The sequence below is a fragment of the Microcaecilia unicolor genome, chromosome 3 (assembly GCF_901765095.1).
Source record: "Microcaecilia unicolor chromosome 3, aMicUni1.1, whole genome shotgun sequence".
NCBI classification, from domain to species: domain Eukaryota; kingdom Metazoa; phylum Chordata; class Amphibia; order Gymnophiona; family Siphonopidae; genus Microcaecilia; species Microcaecilia unicolor.
Genome location: NC_044033.1, coordinates 234,153,693 through 234,168,184, shown reverse-complemented (window position 1 = coordinate 234,168,184; position 14,492 = coordinate 234,153,693). Strand labels below are relative to the sequence as shown.

Genomic DNA, 14,492 nt, shown 5'->3' with positions numbered 1-14,492 from the left:
TTCCTGAGTAGGGTTACCATAAGGCTTCAGAAAAAGGAGGATGGATTGAGCCAGCCGGGTTTTACTTCCATTGCTTTCAATGGAAGTAATTGAGCAAGCCGGGTTTTACTTCCATTGCTTTCAATGGAAAGCAATGGAAGTAAAACCTGGCTGGCTCAATCCGTCCTCCTTTTACGTCTTGCCCCATCCTTGACCATCTTTAAATCTAGATTGAAAGCCCACCTCTTTAACATTGCTTTTGACTTGTAACCACTCGCCCCACCTACCCTCCTCTCCTCTTTCCTCTACACATTAATTGATTTGCTTGCTTTAATTTTTTGTCTATTAGATTGTAAGCTCTTTGAGCAGGGACTGTCTTTCTTCTATGTTTGTGCAGAGCTGCGCACGCTTTGTAGCGCTATAGAAATGCTAAATAGTACTAGTAGTAGTACTATCCAGATAAAAGACTAAATATTCCTGCTATCCAGATAACTCTCGGCACTGGACGCATTATCTGGATGTTCAGTACCAGAACTTATCCAGATTTTTTGACTGCCAGAGCCAGCATTAAAAAAAAAAAAAAAAGAACAGAGAGGCTGAATATTGACTTGTTTGATTTTAATAAATTATATGAAAATGACTATATCTGGATTGGTATATAGTTTCTGGGTACAACATTGATCAATTAACTTAATGAAAGTAATATTTAATTTATATATCACTTTAATATTTATTTATTAATCATTCCATTTTTTGTTAGGTACTTTCTGCTGTTTCTCTCAGGCCTCAATAGAATAGTGTAGCACTTAGGGAGAAAGATACAGCCCAGCAGTCCAGCACTGGAAGCTAAGATAGCAAATATCTCCACCACCACCATGTACTTGCCTTTGGTGCTCACATATGTTGGGATGAAGGAGACCCAAACACTGCAGAACACCAGCATGCTGAAGGTGATGTGCTTGGCCTCATTGAAACTGTCAGGTAGATTTCTTGCTAAGAAAGCTACAATGAAGCTGATACAAGCCAGAAATCCCAGGTATCCCAGAACACAGTAAAATGAAATTATTGATCTTTCATTACATTCAATTACTATTGCTCCAATTTCTGACTGCATGTTAAAATATAGGAATGGGGGAGCAATGAACAGCCAGGAAAGACAGAAAAGCGCTTGAAGAAAGGAGCAAGAAAAGACTATTAAGTATGAGAACCTTGGGTCCATCCATTTCCGGAACTTGCTTTCAGGCTTGGTGGCTTGAAAGGCCATGACCACAGTGATGGTTTTTGCCAGTATAGAGGAGAGAGAAATGGAGAACATTACGCCAAAGGCAGTCTGTCGAAGAAGGCAGGTCACCTGTTTAGGATGGCCAATGAAAATCAGGGAGCAGAGAAAACAAAGCATGAGGGACATTAGCAGAATGTAGCTTAGGTTGCGGTTGTTGGCTCTCACTATGGGAGTGTCTCGGTAATGAATGAAGATTCCCAGAATGACAGCATTAATGAGAAAGAAGAAAATGCTAATGGCAGTCAAAACTATCCCCAAAGGTTCTTCATAGGACAGGAAGATTATCACTTTTGGAATGCAGGAATCTTTCTTCTGATTGGACCATTGGTCATCTGGACACTGTATACAATTGTCCATGTCTGTGAAGAAAGAATATTCTCTTAGTATCTTACAAACAACTTTGGACTCGATATTGAAAGCTAATTATCCAGGTAGCAATATCTGCTATCTGATAAGTAGTGCTAGCAAACCAGTCAGTAATTTTCAGCAGCTTTGTCCAGGAATGATCAGGTAGGCCTGAGGGGCTTACTGGAAAATTTTTGCTTGTTATGTTGGGAGGGGGGTCCTGGTGAGGGATCAGAATGTGGTGGAGGTGAGTGAAAGGAATTGACATTCCTTTATGTGGGTCCTAGCCAATATTCTGCTGGGGTTTGCAGAACCTGTGTAGGTTCCAGCTGAATATTGGCCGGGACCCACATAAGACAGCGACTGATACATGCCCAGAGATCCTTGGATATTCAGTGCCAGTACCCTCATAGGTGCTGGCACTGAATATGGGGCCTAATTCTGCCCTCAGTGCTTACCGCTAAATATTGACTGGATACTAAACATGGTGGACAGATAAATCAGAAAGTACACTTGTGTAGGTACAAAAACATATAAAGAAAAAAAAATCTTAACTTCAAAAGGACTCAGACTATTCTTATCAAAGTGTCTATCCGCCTTATTTTCGAAAGTGATGGGCACCCACATTTTGACCCAAATCGGGAGATGGGCGCCCATCTCGCAAGGGTGCCCAAATCGGTATAATCGAAAGCCGATTTTTGGCGCCTTCAACTGCACTCCGTCGCGGAAAGAGCCAAAGTTGACGGGGGCATGTCGGAGGCGTGGTGAAGGCGGGACTGGGGCGTGGTTATCGGCCAAGAAGAGATGGATGCCTTCGGCCGATAATCGAAAAAAATGGGTGTTTTTAGCGCAAATTTAGGGCACTTTTTTGGACCCTTTTTTCACGAACAAGTCCCAAAAAAGTGCCCTAAATGACAAGATGACCACTGGAGGGAATCGGGGATGACCTCCCCTGACTCCCCCAGTGGTCACTAACCCCCTCCCACCAAAAAAAAAGAAGTTGAAAAACATTTCTTTCCAGTCTGTATGCCAGCCTCAAATGTCATACCCAGCTCCCTGACAGCAGTATGCAGGTCCCTGGAGCAGTTGTTAGTGGGTGCAGTGGACTTCAGGCAGGTGGACCCAGGCCCATCTCCCCCTACCTGTTACACTTGTGGTGCTTAATGCTGAGCCCTCCAAAAAATCCCAAACCCACTGTACCCAAATGTAGGAGCCCCCCTTCACCCCTTAGGGCTATGGTAATGGTGTAGACTTGTGGGCAGTGGGTTTTGGGCAGGATTTGGGGGGCTCAGCCCACAAGGGAAGGGTGCTATGCACCTGGGAGCTCTTTTAAGGTTTTTTTTTAATTTGTGAAAGTGCCCCCTAGGATGCCCAGTTGGTGTACTGGCATGTGAGGGGGACCAGTGCACTACGAATCCTGGCCCCTCCCATGACCCAAAGCCTTGGATTTATTCGTTTTGGAGATGGGCGCCTTCGGTTTCCATTATCGCTAAAAACTGATAGCGGCCAGCTCAAAAACGCCCAAATCCTAGGCATTTGCCCTGCATAACCCGTATTATCGAAAAAAAGATGGGCGCCCATCTTTTTTCGAAAATACGGTTTGTCCCGCCTACGGAGATGGGCACCCACAGAGATAGATGCCCATGGAGATGGGCGTTCGCGTTCAATTATGCCCCTCTACGTGTTCCAATGCCCTCTTACATTTCATTGATGCACCACATTTAATTGACAAAATAAGGGGTCCTTTTACTAAAGTGCATTAGATTTTGCAGTTACTTGGCTTATCACAGAATATAATTGTGTAGTAGCTGCAAATCTAATGCTGCAACTTCTGGGGGCATGCCTAGCATTTTCCTTTGTAGATCGAGCATTAACAATTGCATTACCAAGCTCTAATCAGGTAGCAGTTAGGGTGGAGGCATTTAACCCCTCATATTTAGAAGGCGATGTGTTAGTTATTGTGCGGTAAGTACAGTGTGTTAATTGCTGAATATTCTCCACACCCATTCTCTGACCTTGCCCTCCCTAGTTCTGCCTCTAATATAAAATTCTCTTAACAAACACCAACCACCCTAAGCAAAGAGCTGAGCTGATAGCCATGCTAGCAACTTTTGAAGATGTACTCACTTCCAGTCCAGGGGAAACTCATCTTATCACCCATAGTATACATACTGAGCCTGGTAAGATTTTGAGACAAAGACCCTATAGACTACCTGAATCTAAAAAGCAGGAGGTGATAAGGCAAGTTAAGGAAATTGAATAATTTGGGGTTATAGAGGAATCCCGTAGTCCCTGGTCCAGCCCCATAGTGTTGGTTCCAAAGCCAGAAGATACCCTGAGGTTCTGCATTGACTTTCGCCAAATGAATGCTATTTCCACTTTTGATGCATATCCAATGCCCAGAATTGAAGAACTATTGGACAGGCATAGTATCTGACTACTTTAGATCTTACAAAAGGATACTGACAAATACCCCTGGAGGAGTACTCATCCTAAAACAGCCTTCAGTACACTTCTGGGTCTGTTCCAGTTTCGCTATACGCCGTTTGGCTTAAACGGAACTGCAGCTATCTGTCAACGGCTTCTGGACCAGGTACTTAGGCAACATCAAAACTAAGCCGCTGTTTATATGGATGACATTGTGATTTTCAGTACTGATTGGGAATCCCATATTCCCCGAGTTTGTGTACATTTGCACAAAGAGAGGTTAAATATCTAGGGTACTTAGTGGGACAAGGAAAAATAAAACCCTCACTGGATAAGGTGGAACATTATGGAATTTCCTCAACCAGCTACAGCTGAGGAGCTTTTTAGGGCTAGTCGGTTACTATAGACAGTTTATACCCCAGCTTGCAAGCAAGTCTAGTCCTTTAACAGACATGCTAAAGAAAACACGCCCTAACCAACTAAAATGGACTATGAGATTAGTGCTTTTAAAACCCGCCCAGGATAGTCTGTGCCAGGAACCTGTCTTGAGGGGGGTGAATTTTGAAAAACCTTATATCTTGCAGACTGACGCCTCAGACAGATGATTGGGGGCAGTCCTCTCCCAAGAGTATCAAGGGCACCCTGTTCTTTACTTCAGTAGGAAATTACTGCCCCATGAGAATTACGCCACTATAGAGAAGGCATGCCTAGCTATAAAATGGGCAGTACAGGCTCTCCGATATTATCTGGTAGGGCGGGAGTTTACTGTGGTCACTGATCATGCTCTCCTTAGATGGCTTCAGCAAATTAATAACAATAATGCCCGTCTTACCAGGTGGTATATAATGCCACAAGAGTATAATTATAAAGTGCAGCATAGGTCTGGGAAATTATTGGGAAATGCTGATGCCCTATCCCGAATTGCCAACTCTCCAGCTAGGGTTCAAAACCAAACAGAGAGTGGCGATAGCTTGAGGTGGGGGGGTATGTAATGACTCGTGGGCTCTACCTAAAGCTGGCAGGCAGAGCAAGGAAAGTTCCCACTTGTATTACCCCCGGCCACAGCATAGGTTTTCGGGAAAGAGGGAAAACCTGGCCTGGCAAGAGAAAGATCCCAGACAGACAGATTCCATGCAATATCAGGGAAAATTCTTAAAGACAGACCAGGATTCTGATTTAGCCCAAGCACCCTGGCTGACTAAGCAGTATAATATGGATACAGGCATGGGCGTAGACTGGGGGGGGGCGAGGGGGGGCAGTGCCCCCCCAAACAAAACGACTGACGTCACAATGACTTACAACTTTCTCACCCGAAGTCGCAGTAAAAGCACCAACAAACGGGCAGGCTTGACTCCGTCCTTCGCTTCCCTGCCCTCTCTGAGTCCCACCTTCCTCTGATGTCATTTCCTTTTGGGCGGGCGGGACGCTGAGAGGGCAGGGAAGCGAAGGACGGAGTCGAGCCTGCTTGTTTGTTGGTGCTTTTACTGGCACTAGCTAGTTCGCTGCTGCAAGCCTGTCCCGAAGACGGTACGTGAGTGGAAGTGACTGAGCCTGAGGCCCTGAGCCTATAGTCCTGAGACAGTAAGGATTAAGAAGAAGACGTCATTATTTGCTACCGTCTCATTTTTTTTCACTCCCCCGCGCAGCCGTCGTCATTCACTCAAAACACAGCAAGCAAACCTGTGAGTTGCTGCTGCTGCCTGCATCCACGTTGTCATTCTTTATTGGTCCATCTTTACGAAGTCTACTACTTACAAGTGTTAGAGATCTGGCCATCTTATAAGGCACTGCCTACCCAACAAAAACAGTGTTAGAGATCTGGCCATCTGAATTGATTTAGTATTTCCGCAACCTTCAACTCCATTGATCACAACCTACTACTGACTAGCCTTAGTAACCTGGGAATGTTAGGCCCAGTGCTAAACTGGTACAAAGACTTCTTGAAAAATAGATCCTATAATGTCTGGAAAAAAGGGGAAATGTCCAAAGCTGGATACCCACATGCGGAGTACCTCAGGGCTCTACCCTATCCTCCATGCTATTCAACCTATTCACGAGCTCCCTCTTGCAAATTGTCCTGAAAGAAGGCGAGCACATTCTATCTTATGCAGCCAATATTCTAATGTTGATCCCTGCTCAATCCACTCTCAATGACACAGCCAAGAATGTCGCCCACGCCATGACCAATATCCACGAATGGGCCACGGAACTTATGCTCCAAATGAACTGAACCAAGACCAAAATACTCTGGTTTTCCAACATTCAGAATGACATCCCACCAACCTAATACTTCCCAATGGAATAACCCTACAGGTCACCAAAAAATCCCATCCTTGGGGTCACCTTAGACTCCTCATTAAACTTTGAGGCACAAATAAACCAGATATGGAAGAAATGCTTCCTTCATATGTACCAACTGAGGCTAAGACTTTACTTCCAAAAATCCCACTTCACGGTGTTGGTACAGATGCTGGTCATCTCTAACCTAAACTATTGTAACTCCTTATACATTGGTCCAAGTAGCAAACTACTCACCAAACTACAGCTCATGCAAAATACAATTGTAAGACTAATCTTCCGGTTAAGAAAATGTGTCTGGTCACCTGAGTGATCTGCACTGGCTTCGTGTCCGAGCAAGAATCGCTTTCAAATCCATCTGCCTAGTCTTTAGGTCCTGCATGGGCACTCACCCGAACTGGTAATTCAACTCTTTTCCCAATGCTTCCACAATTCTACTACAGTGTGATATAACGGTCTTCTGAAATACCCAACCCTAACAAATATCAGACTGAAATGTCATATCAAAGTCACTGTTCTCCTTCTGCACCATCGCGGAATGGGACTTTCTTCCAAATACAATATGGACTGAATCAAACTCTACATGAGGTTGTGAAAGAAAATGAAAACCCTGCTCTTCAATAGATACTAAACTACTCTCCCACCCATCTGCACCCCTCTACAAACATCCCACCCATATTCTCCAACCCTGCAACCCTCTCGATGATCCTACCCACTCTTTCTGCTCTGTGCAGCTCTTCGATATGTAAACCGCCTTGAACGCAGTATATAAGCAGTAAATTAGATTAGAATTAGATTAGATCTAAGGAAGTTCTTGAAGCCTACAGCTATAATACAAAAAATCAGATGCAATGTTTCTGAGTGCCAACATTTATTTGATTTAGTCCTGGGCAGATTTATAAGTGTCTTCTTGAGTGTGTAAAACATTGTTTAATACACTCAAGTCACTATAAAATTACTCCCTTACCTCCCTGTTTACTAAGCCGTGCATTCAAAGTGAATGGACTGTGTTGGCTTTAGCACACGGCAGCCGCTAGCGAAGTTTAGTAAACAGAGAGATTAGTGAACAACCAGTGGCCAAGGGCAAACTCCATTATAATATGATATAACTCACTGGTTTGGTTGGAAATCTCTCCTTCTGGACAGGGAATACAGTCATAGCAGCAAACAGCTTCTCCTTTCCTGGTCAACTTCCTGAAGCCAGGAATGCAGCTTTGGCTACATTTGGACTGTGGTGGTATCTAAATATTGAGAAAAAAATAAATATTTTTATAAAAACAGTGGACTAGGACTTTCTAAATGCAGCACTACTTTGCAAACTAAATATGAGCCAACTGTGATCGTTTTGGTTTATGAGCTCAATATAAGCTCTATTTTGTTAGCATTGTCTACGGGGGAAAAATATTTTATTCAGTTCATGTTTGGATGCCAAATTTTTAGGTCCAATATTCAAAATAATTTCACTGAGTGGGAGAAGTTGATGCCCAGTTAAATAGTGCTGATCAGACCAGTTACCAGTATTCAGTGACACCAAACAAGGTAGTGATGCTGAATATTGGCACAGACCCCTTTGGCACTGTTCGGGAAGTGCCATGCAGGCTTATTTTTGAAAGAGAAGGATGCCCATCTTTCGACACAAATCGCAAGATGGGCGTCCTTCTCACAGGGTCACCCAAATTGGTTTAATCGAAAGCCAATTTTGGGCGTCCCCAACTGCTTTCTGTCACCGGGACGACCAAAGTTCCCGGGGGCATGTCGGAGGCGTAGCGAAGGCGGGACTGGGGCGTGCCTGACACATGGGTGTCCTCGACCCATAATGGAAAAAAATGGCGTCCCTGACAAGCATCTGGATGACTTTACCTGGTCCTGTTTTCTTACGACCAAGACACAAAAATATGCCCGAACTGATCAGATGACAACCAGAGGGAATCAGGGATGACCTCCCCTTACTCTCCCAGTGGTCACTAACCCCCTTCCACCCTCAAAAAACCTCTTTCAAAATATTTTGTACCAGCCTCTATGCCAGCCTCAAATGTCATACTCAGCTCCATCACAGCAGTATGCAGGTCTCTGGAGCAGTTTTAGTGAGTGCAATGCACTTCAGGCAGGCGGACCAAGGCCCATTCCCCCCCCCCCCCTACCTGTTACACTTGTGGTGGTAAATGTGAGCCCTACAAAACCCACCAGAAACCCACTATACCCACATCTAGGTGCCCCCCTTTACCCATAAGGGCTATGGTAGTGGTGCACATTTGTGGGGAGTGGGTTTTGGGGGGGGGGGGTTGGGGGACTCAGCACACAAGGTAAGGGAGCTATGCACCTGAGAATAATTTCTGAAGTCCACTGTAGTGCCCCCTAGGGTGCCCGGTTGGTGTCCTGGCATGTCAGGGGGACCAGTGCAGTATGAATGCTAGCTTCTCCCAAGACCAAATGGCTTGGATTTGGTCGTTTCTGAGATGGGCGTCCTTGATTTCCATTATCGCCGAAAATCAGAAACGACCAAGTCTAGGGACGACCATCTCTAAGGATGACCTAAATTTCAAGATTTGAGCATCCCCGACCGTATTATCGAAATGAAAGATGGGCGCCCATCTTGTTTCGATAATACAGGTTTCCCCGCCCCTTCACCGGGACGTTTTGCGAGGACGTCCTCAGCAAAACTTGGGCATCCCTTTTGATTATGCCCCTCATGGTGATCCAGGGGCACAGTTGAGGCAGACTTGGAAATTATTCTGGCACCACTAAGATTGAGTCGTGGTGCCTGGCTAGCTAACTAGGCAAGTAGGACCCACAGATATAACTCCTAACTTTTCCTGGTTTGCTAGCTGGGTATGGCAATGAATATCAGCGGAACTCTGTTAACTTCCGCCACTGACCTGGATATTCAATGACATTGAATATCTAGGTATAATTTTGTCCATAGCTCTGTGTTTAAAAAACAAAACACTGATCACTGTGTGCTGAATATTTACCCCTTTGTTTCCTTCAGACTGTTCAAGTCATTGACACAATTTTGAACTCGGAGAGGTATTCCATACATTTTTTTATGATATGGTGGCAGAGGTATAAGAGTAATAGCTGTTTAGCTCTCTTTCTTTTTCTTCTGCACTTTGGATTTTATGCATAATTTGGCAATACTAACATACTTTGTCTTACTGTAGCTGCAATAAGCAGGGAATCTGTTTGATTACCAGTGCATATACTTGAAGTCCAGAGATCCCCACGGGGTAAAAGAAGAAGAGGCAGCCATAGGCACATGTCTAGTGGTGAACTCCGCACTAGGCCTTTATGACAGCTGGCTGAGAAAGTGGGTCTAATGTGTCATTTAAGAATATTCAGTGCTAGTTTGGAAATTCCCGACCGTGGCTTGAAATGTGGCAGTCAGCTTCCTGTATGTAAAATGGTGAACTCTGTGGTGTTTACTGTCCTAGTTGCTGAGTCCGCTATTCTATTACACCTTGGCAGTGAAGAGAAGCTTTGAATCTATAGATCCCAGTTGGACAACCTGCTTTCTACCTGGACAATAGTGCACAATGAGACCTCCCAGTAAAAATATACCTCATTTACCTTCTGGCAGTTACTTCTACTACTTATCATTTCTACAGCGCTACTGGACGTATGCAGTGCTTTACACTTGAACATGGAGATACAGTCCCTGCTCGACAGAGCTTACAATCTAATTAGGACAGACAGACAGGACAGGTAAGGGATAAGGGTTAGGACAGACAGGACATATAAGGGATAAGAGACAGTTGAAGTGAGGATGATAAGGTGGCAGTTAATGTAATAAACAGCTCTAGGCGTTCACCCTAATAATTTGTATGGTGTGCAGGAGCAAAACAGGCACAACACTGAAGCACTACTCTACAATATGAACCTGACTTTCTACAGACTTTGGCCATGTCAGTTCCTATGCAGAGGCCTGTTCCTGTAATAGGCCTCAAGAACATTGCTGACACGTCAAGGCTAACATAGGCAAAACAACTGTTCACAACTACTTTTGTTTGCCATGCTGGGGACCTTCATGGATAAAAAGAGAATATCGTCCAGTGTCAGGAGCCGGGTCCATGGGCCCCAAAGCCGTAACACTGGAAACCACTGGACTTTGTTATTCTAGTCAGCATGGCAGCCCAACCAGAGGAAATGGTATAAAACCCCCTTCCTTAAGCTAATAGCTAGCTGGCTGTTGCCTTGACCAGTTCATGTGGGAGCTGCTACAGCTGGCTGGAGCCCAGCCACATGATGAATGCTCATTGAAAGATATGTGCCCCCTCCCCCCTGCCTGAAAGCTCACCAGCCTTGGTAGAGCTGCCATCTGTACCATCTGCTGACCTGCCTGGTGTTCCTGCCACTGCCATCCCGAGAGGAGGAACACACTTGCCATCCCAGCTGAGGGGCCTCTGTCTACAGTCCCTGATCTCCTACGGTCCACGGATTCAGTATATCATCTGTCAGGTTGAAATGTTTTTCGCTTAATGCTTGGGGCTCAGGTGTCTTATAACTTTAGGACTAGGAGTAGTGTGCGTTCTCTTTATTCCACCTTGACCAGTTCATAAGGCTCAGTATTTTACCATCAGTGCAGGTGATTCTGCATAATTATAGTCTCTAATTACATTTGCTGCCATTGTCAAATAAAAACAGCTTTTTCTGTTTTTCTAATACCTAAGGGGCCCTTTTACTAAGCCGCGTAAGCGTCTACACGTGCTCAACGCGCCCCAAAATGGAGTTACCACATGGCTACCACGTGGCTCTTGAGGTAATTTCATTTTTGCCGCATATCCGATATGTGCGGCCAAAAAATAATATTCTATAACTAGGCGTGTAAATTTTGGAACACCCACAAAATGCCCATTTCTCCACCTATAACCACGTCCCTTTTTGCCTGTGCTCAATAGAAGTTCGCCACACATCATTACAGAATACGCTTAGCGAGTTTTGCACGTAAATTCTAATCGGTGACAATTAGTGCTTATTATTGCTTGTTAAGTGCTGTTATCAGTGCTCATTAACTTGTGAAGCTTGTTAAATTACACACATTGTTATAGAATCTGCACCGATTTCAGCACCAATCTTTAGGCTAGTTATATAGAATCCGGGGGAAAGCACAGATATATACAAGTGTAAATGCCAGTATTTTTGTATGTGTAACACAAATAGGCCTTCTAAAATAAGGGGCTTATTTTTTACATGTGCACTTTATAAAATTCAATAATCAAACACTTAGCTCAATTAGGCTTGCCTCAGAGCAAGCATAACTTTGTGCAGATTATTTTACGATGTCACTAAGCACATGAGCTTCACCAGTTTTGTAAAGGAAACAATTACACCTAGTGGTGGCATGTTATAAAATTACTCTCATATATGAAGTTGAATATGAAGCCCTAATTGGTCATTTTAAATGGTCTTCAAGAGAAAGTACACCCCAAGCATTGCATTCCATTTTCTTTGTGTCAGATTTGAGTGAGAGAAATGGTAATGTAAAGCAGTAGACTGAATGATGACGGTCTAGAAGCCTCTCAACACCAGTCCACTGGCTGCCGGAAAAACACATATAAAGGTTGTTTCAATCTGTGGAGGGATGGAGTTCTACGTGACATTTTCCATGGAACAAATTCTCTCCCTTATTATTTTCAACAATTTTAACAGTTTGTGGCTCTGTTATATTATAATGAGTCAGAAGTTTAGGCAGCTAATCACAAAGCAGCTGTTCCTTTCATCATTTCACAAAACATACATGATCCTGTACATTTCAGAGTCTTCTATTGTGCTCTAATCTTAATTCTGACCTGAGTGAACGCTTTGTCCCACACGATCACCTTCTCGTTGATGGTGAAATCCTGCCCTAGGGGTTTGCAAGGGTTGAAACTTCCAACAATTTCATTAACCTGTGTCCCATTGGGTAGAAAGACTAGATTTATAATATCATATCCAATGGCAAGGTCACCATTCTCATTAAAAAAGATGTTTTCACCTAGAATGTTTTTAAAATGGACGTTTGTTGCAAAATAACTCTCCTCTCGTGTGTCTGGGCAAAAAACTCTTTATTTGGGAGTCAATCCCCTTCTTATATACTCTATGAATATTCATGGATATTACATGTATTATCATTACTATTGGTTACATTTTGCTTACACAACCATGATCATGCATTGCTTACAAGAACAACTCTACATGAACAGCTCGTGAACCTGCTCAGGAATGTACAAACATCACCTGCTATTCTGCTACTTTCTCAGGAAAGAACAAAAACATCACATGCTAGATTCTCAGGAATATACAAAACATCATCTGCTGCCTGTATCCAAATACATTCTATCTACATCTCCACCTTTTTTTTTTTTTTTTTTTAATGAAATCTCCGTGGTGTGCCAGCTGGAGATGGAGGTGGAGATGTTTGTAATAGCTTATAAACATATTGAGCAGAGTGACGTGTTGGAGCGAATGGACGAGGAAAACATAAAGAAAAAAGGTTAGGAATGCATTGTATACAACAGCAAAAAATAGTGAAAACAAAAATACCAATGACTAAATACTGGATAATAGGGCGGAGCCAGGTCCAAGGGATCCATTGCCACAATTGATCCCATACATCAGAGAGTAGGTTATTATGAATAGTAATATGAGTAGTTAAATTCCGTAGGAAAGCTAATTGTTTGTCAATGGCCTTTGAATTGTCAGATAAATTAAAACAGCACATGTCCTGAAACTCTTCGCAACCATGATGGTTAAGTAATAAAAGATAATCAATGGCTGCTCGATTTTGTAAAACTCCATGACGTAATTGCTGTTGCTCAGCATTAAGTAAACTAATAGCAGTGGAGGTTGCATTGATTGATTTAATTGCCCAACAGGCTAATTCACGAATATTTTTTGCATTTGCCGCTGCCAATGCAGGGACACCTATTAATGAAAATGCAAGTGCCAGATATTCAGTTTGACTCAGAAATTTAACATTATCATTGCAATTGGCAGCAAGGGTCATACGCTTGGATCGCATATGTGAGGAGTTAGAAAATAAAATATGTTTACTGGGAAGTACCATAGTGAGTCGACTTAGACAGCATGTAGTACCATCAGATATATTAGCTGGAATATAATTAAAGGTATACATTCCACATGACCAAAACCAGCCAGGGGGTAAATGAGTAAATTTATAAATATATGAAACATTTTCGTAGGAGCTACAATTTAACAAAGTTGGTCCAAAATTAACACAATTTGATCGGGTACAATTAACCATACGAGCACATGTCATATTGATACTAGCTATTTGATTGGTTCTCACATGCATTGCCAAAGTAGGCGGCAACAGGGTTTGTGTTCCCCAATTATGGTATTCATAAGAAGCATTTCGATAGGATGAATTAACAGGAAGCTGTGAATAAAACCAAGTATCATTTTGCATATCTTTAGGATCATGACATACTGGAATCAGGCAAGTTGCCAAAACTTCTCCAACTGCCTTTTGATGAGAAAGACAGAAATCAGTTTGGTTCAGTGAAATTGCAAACGCTTCCCAAATATTTTTTGTGGGAAGTAATTGTGACTGTCCACAAGGTATGTACAAACAACAACACAGTAGAAGCAATGTAATGGAATTAGCATTAAGCGCTGCAATAATAGCCACTACGAAGTTATCATCAGTCTTTTCAATATGAGCTTTTTCTAAAGTCTCTGTAGCTTGTTGACTCAAGGCTTTAATTTGTCCCCAAGTAACAGGAGCATTAGGTTGACGAGTCACTGACCGTTTGCGTGTTTGCATCTGCGGTCCTTGAAGGGTGAGTGTGAAATTGGGAATTGGGTTGTGAAGACCTTGATGCCACGACATGAGGTTTCACCCACTTTACTGGAATCCACACCGGGCCAGAATCTGTTTGAACAGCAGCGTAACCACGACCCCAGGTAAGGAGAGGCACAGGGGAACTCCACTGATCAGAAGGTAGTTGTCGGTATATGACCAAAGGACGAGATAAAGGTGGGGCAGGAGTACGAAAATGTTGTTCAAATCTGGAAGAAAAAGTTTTTGTAGCAGGATTATTGATGAGATTGAGATGATTCAGTGTGTAAAGGATTTGTGCTAAGCATTCATCAATGCTTACTCTATGACGGAGAATACCGTCTTTTTTTGTAGTCAGATTACTTAAAGCAGTTTTCAGTGTGC

At 43.2% G+C, this 14,492-nt stretch overlaps 1 pseudogene; it reads right to left on the bottom strand.

Moving 5' to 3' along the window:
• Positions 1 to 709: 709 nt before the first annotated feature.
• The window catches only part of LOC115464435, a 53,127-nt pseudogene continuing 39,344 nt past the window's right edge, over positions 710 to 14,492 (bottom strand).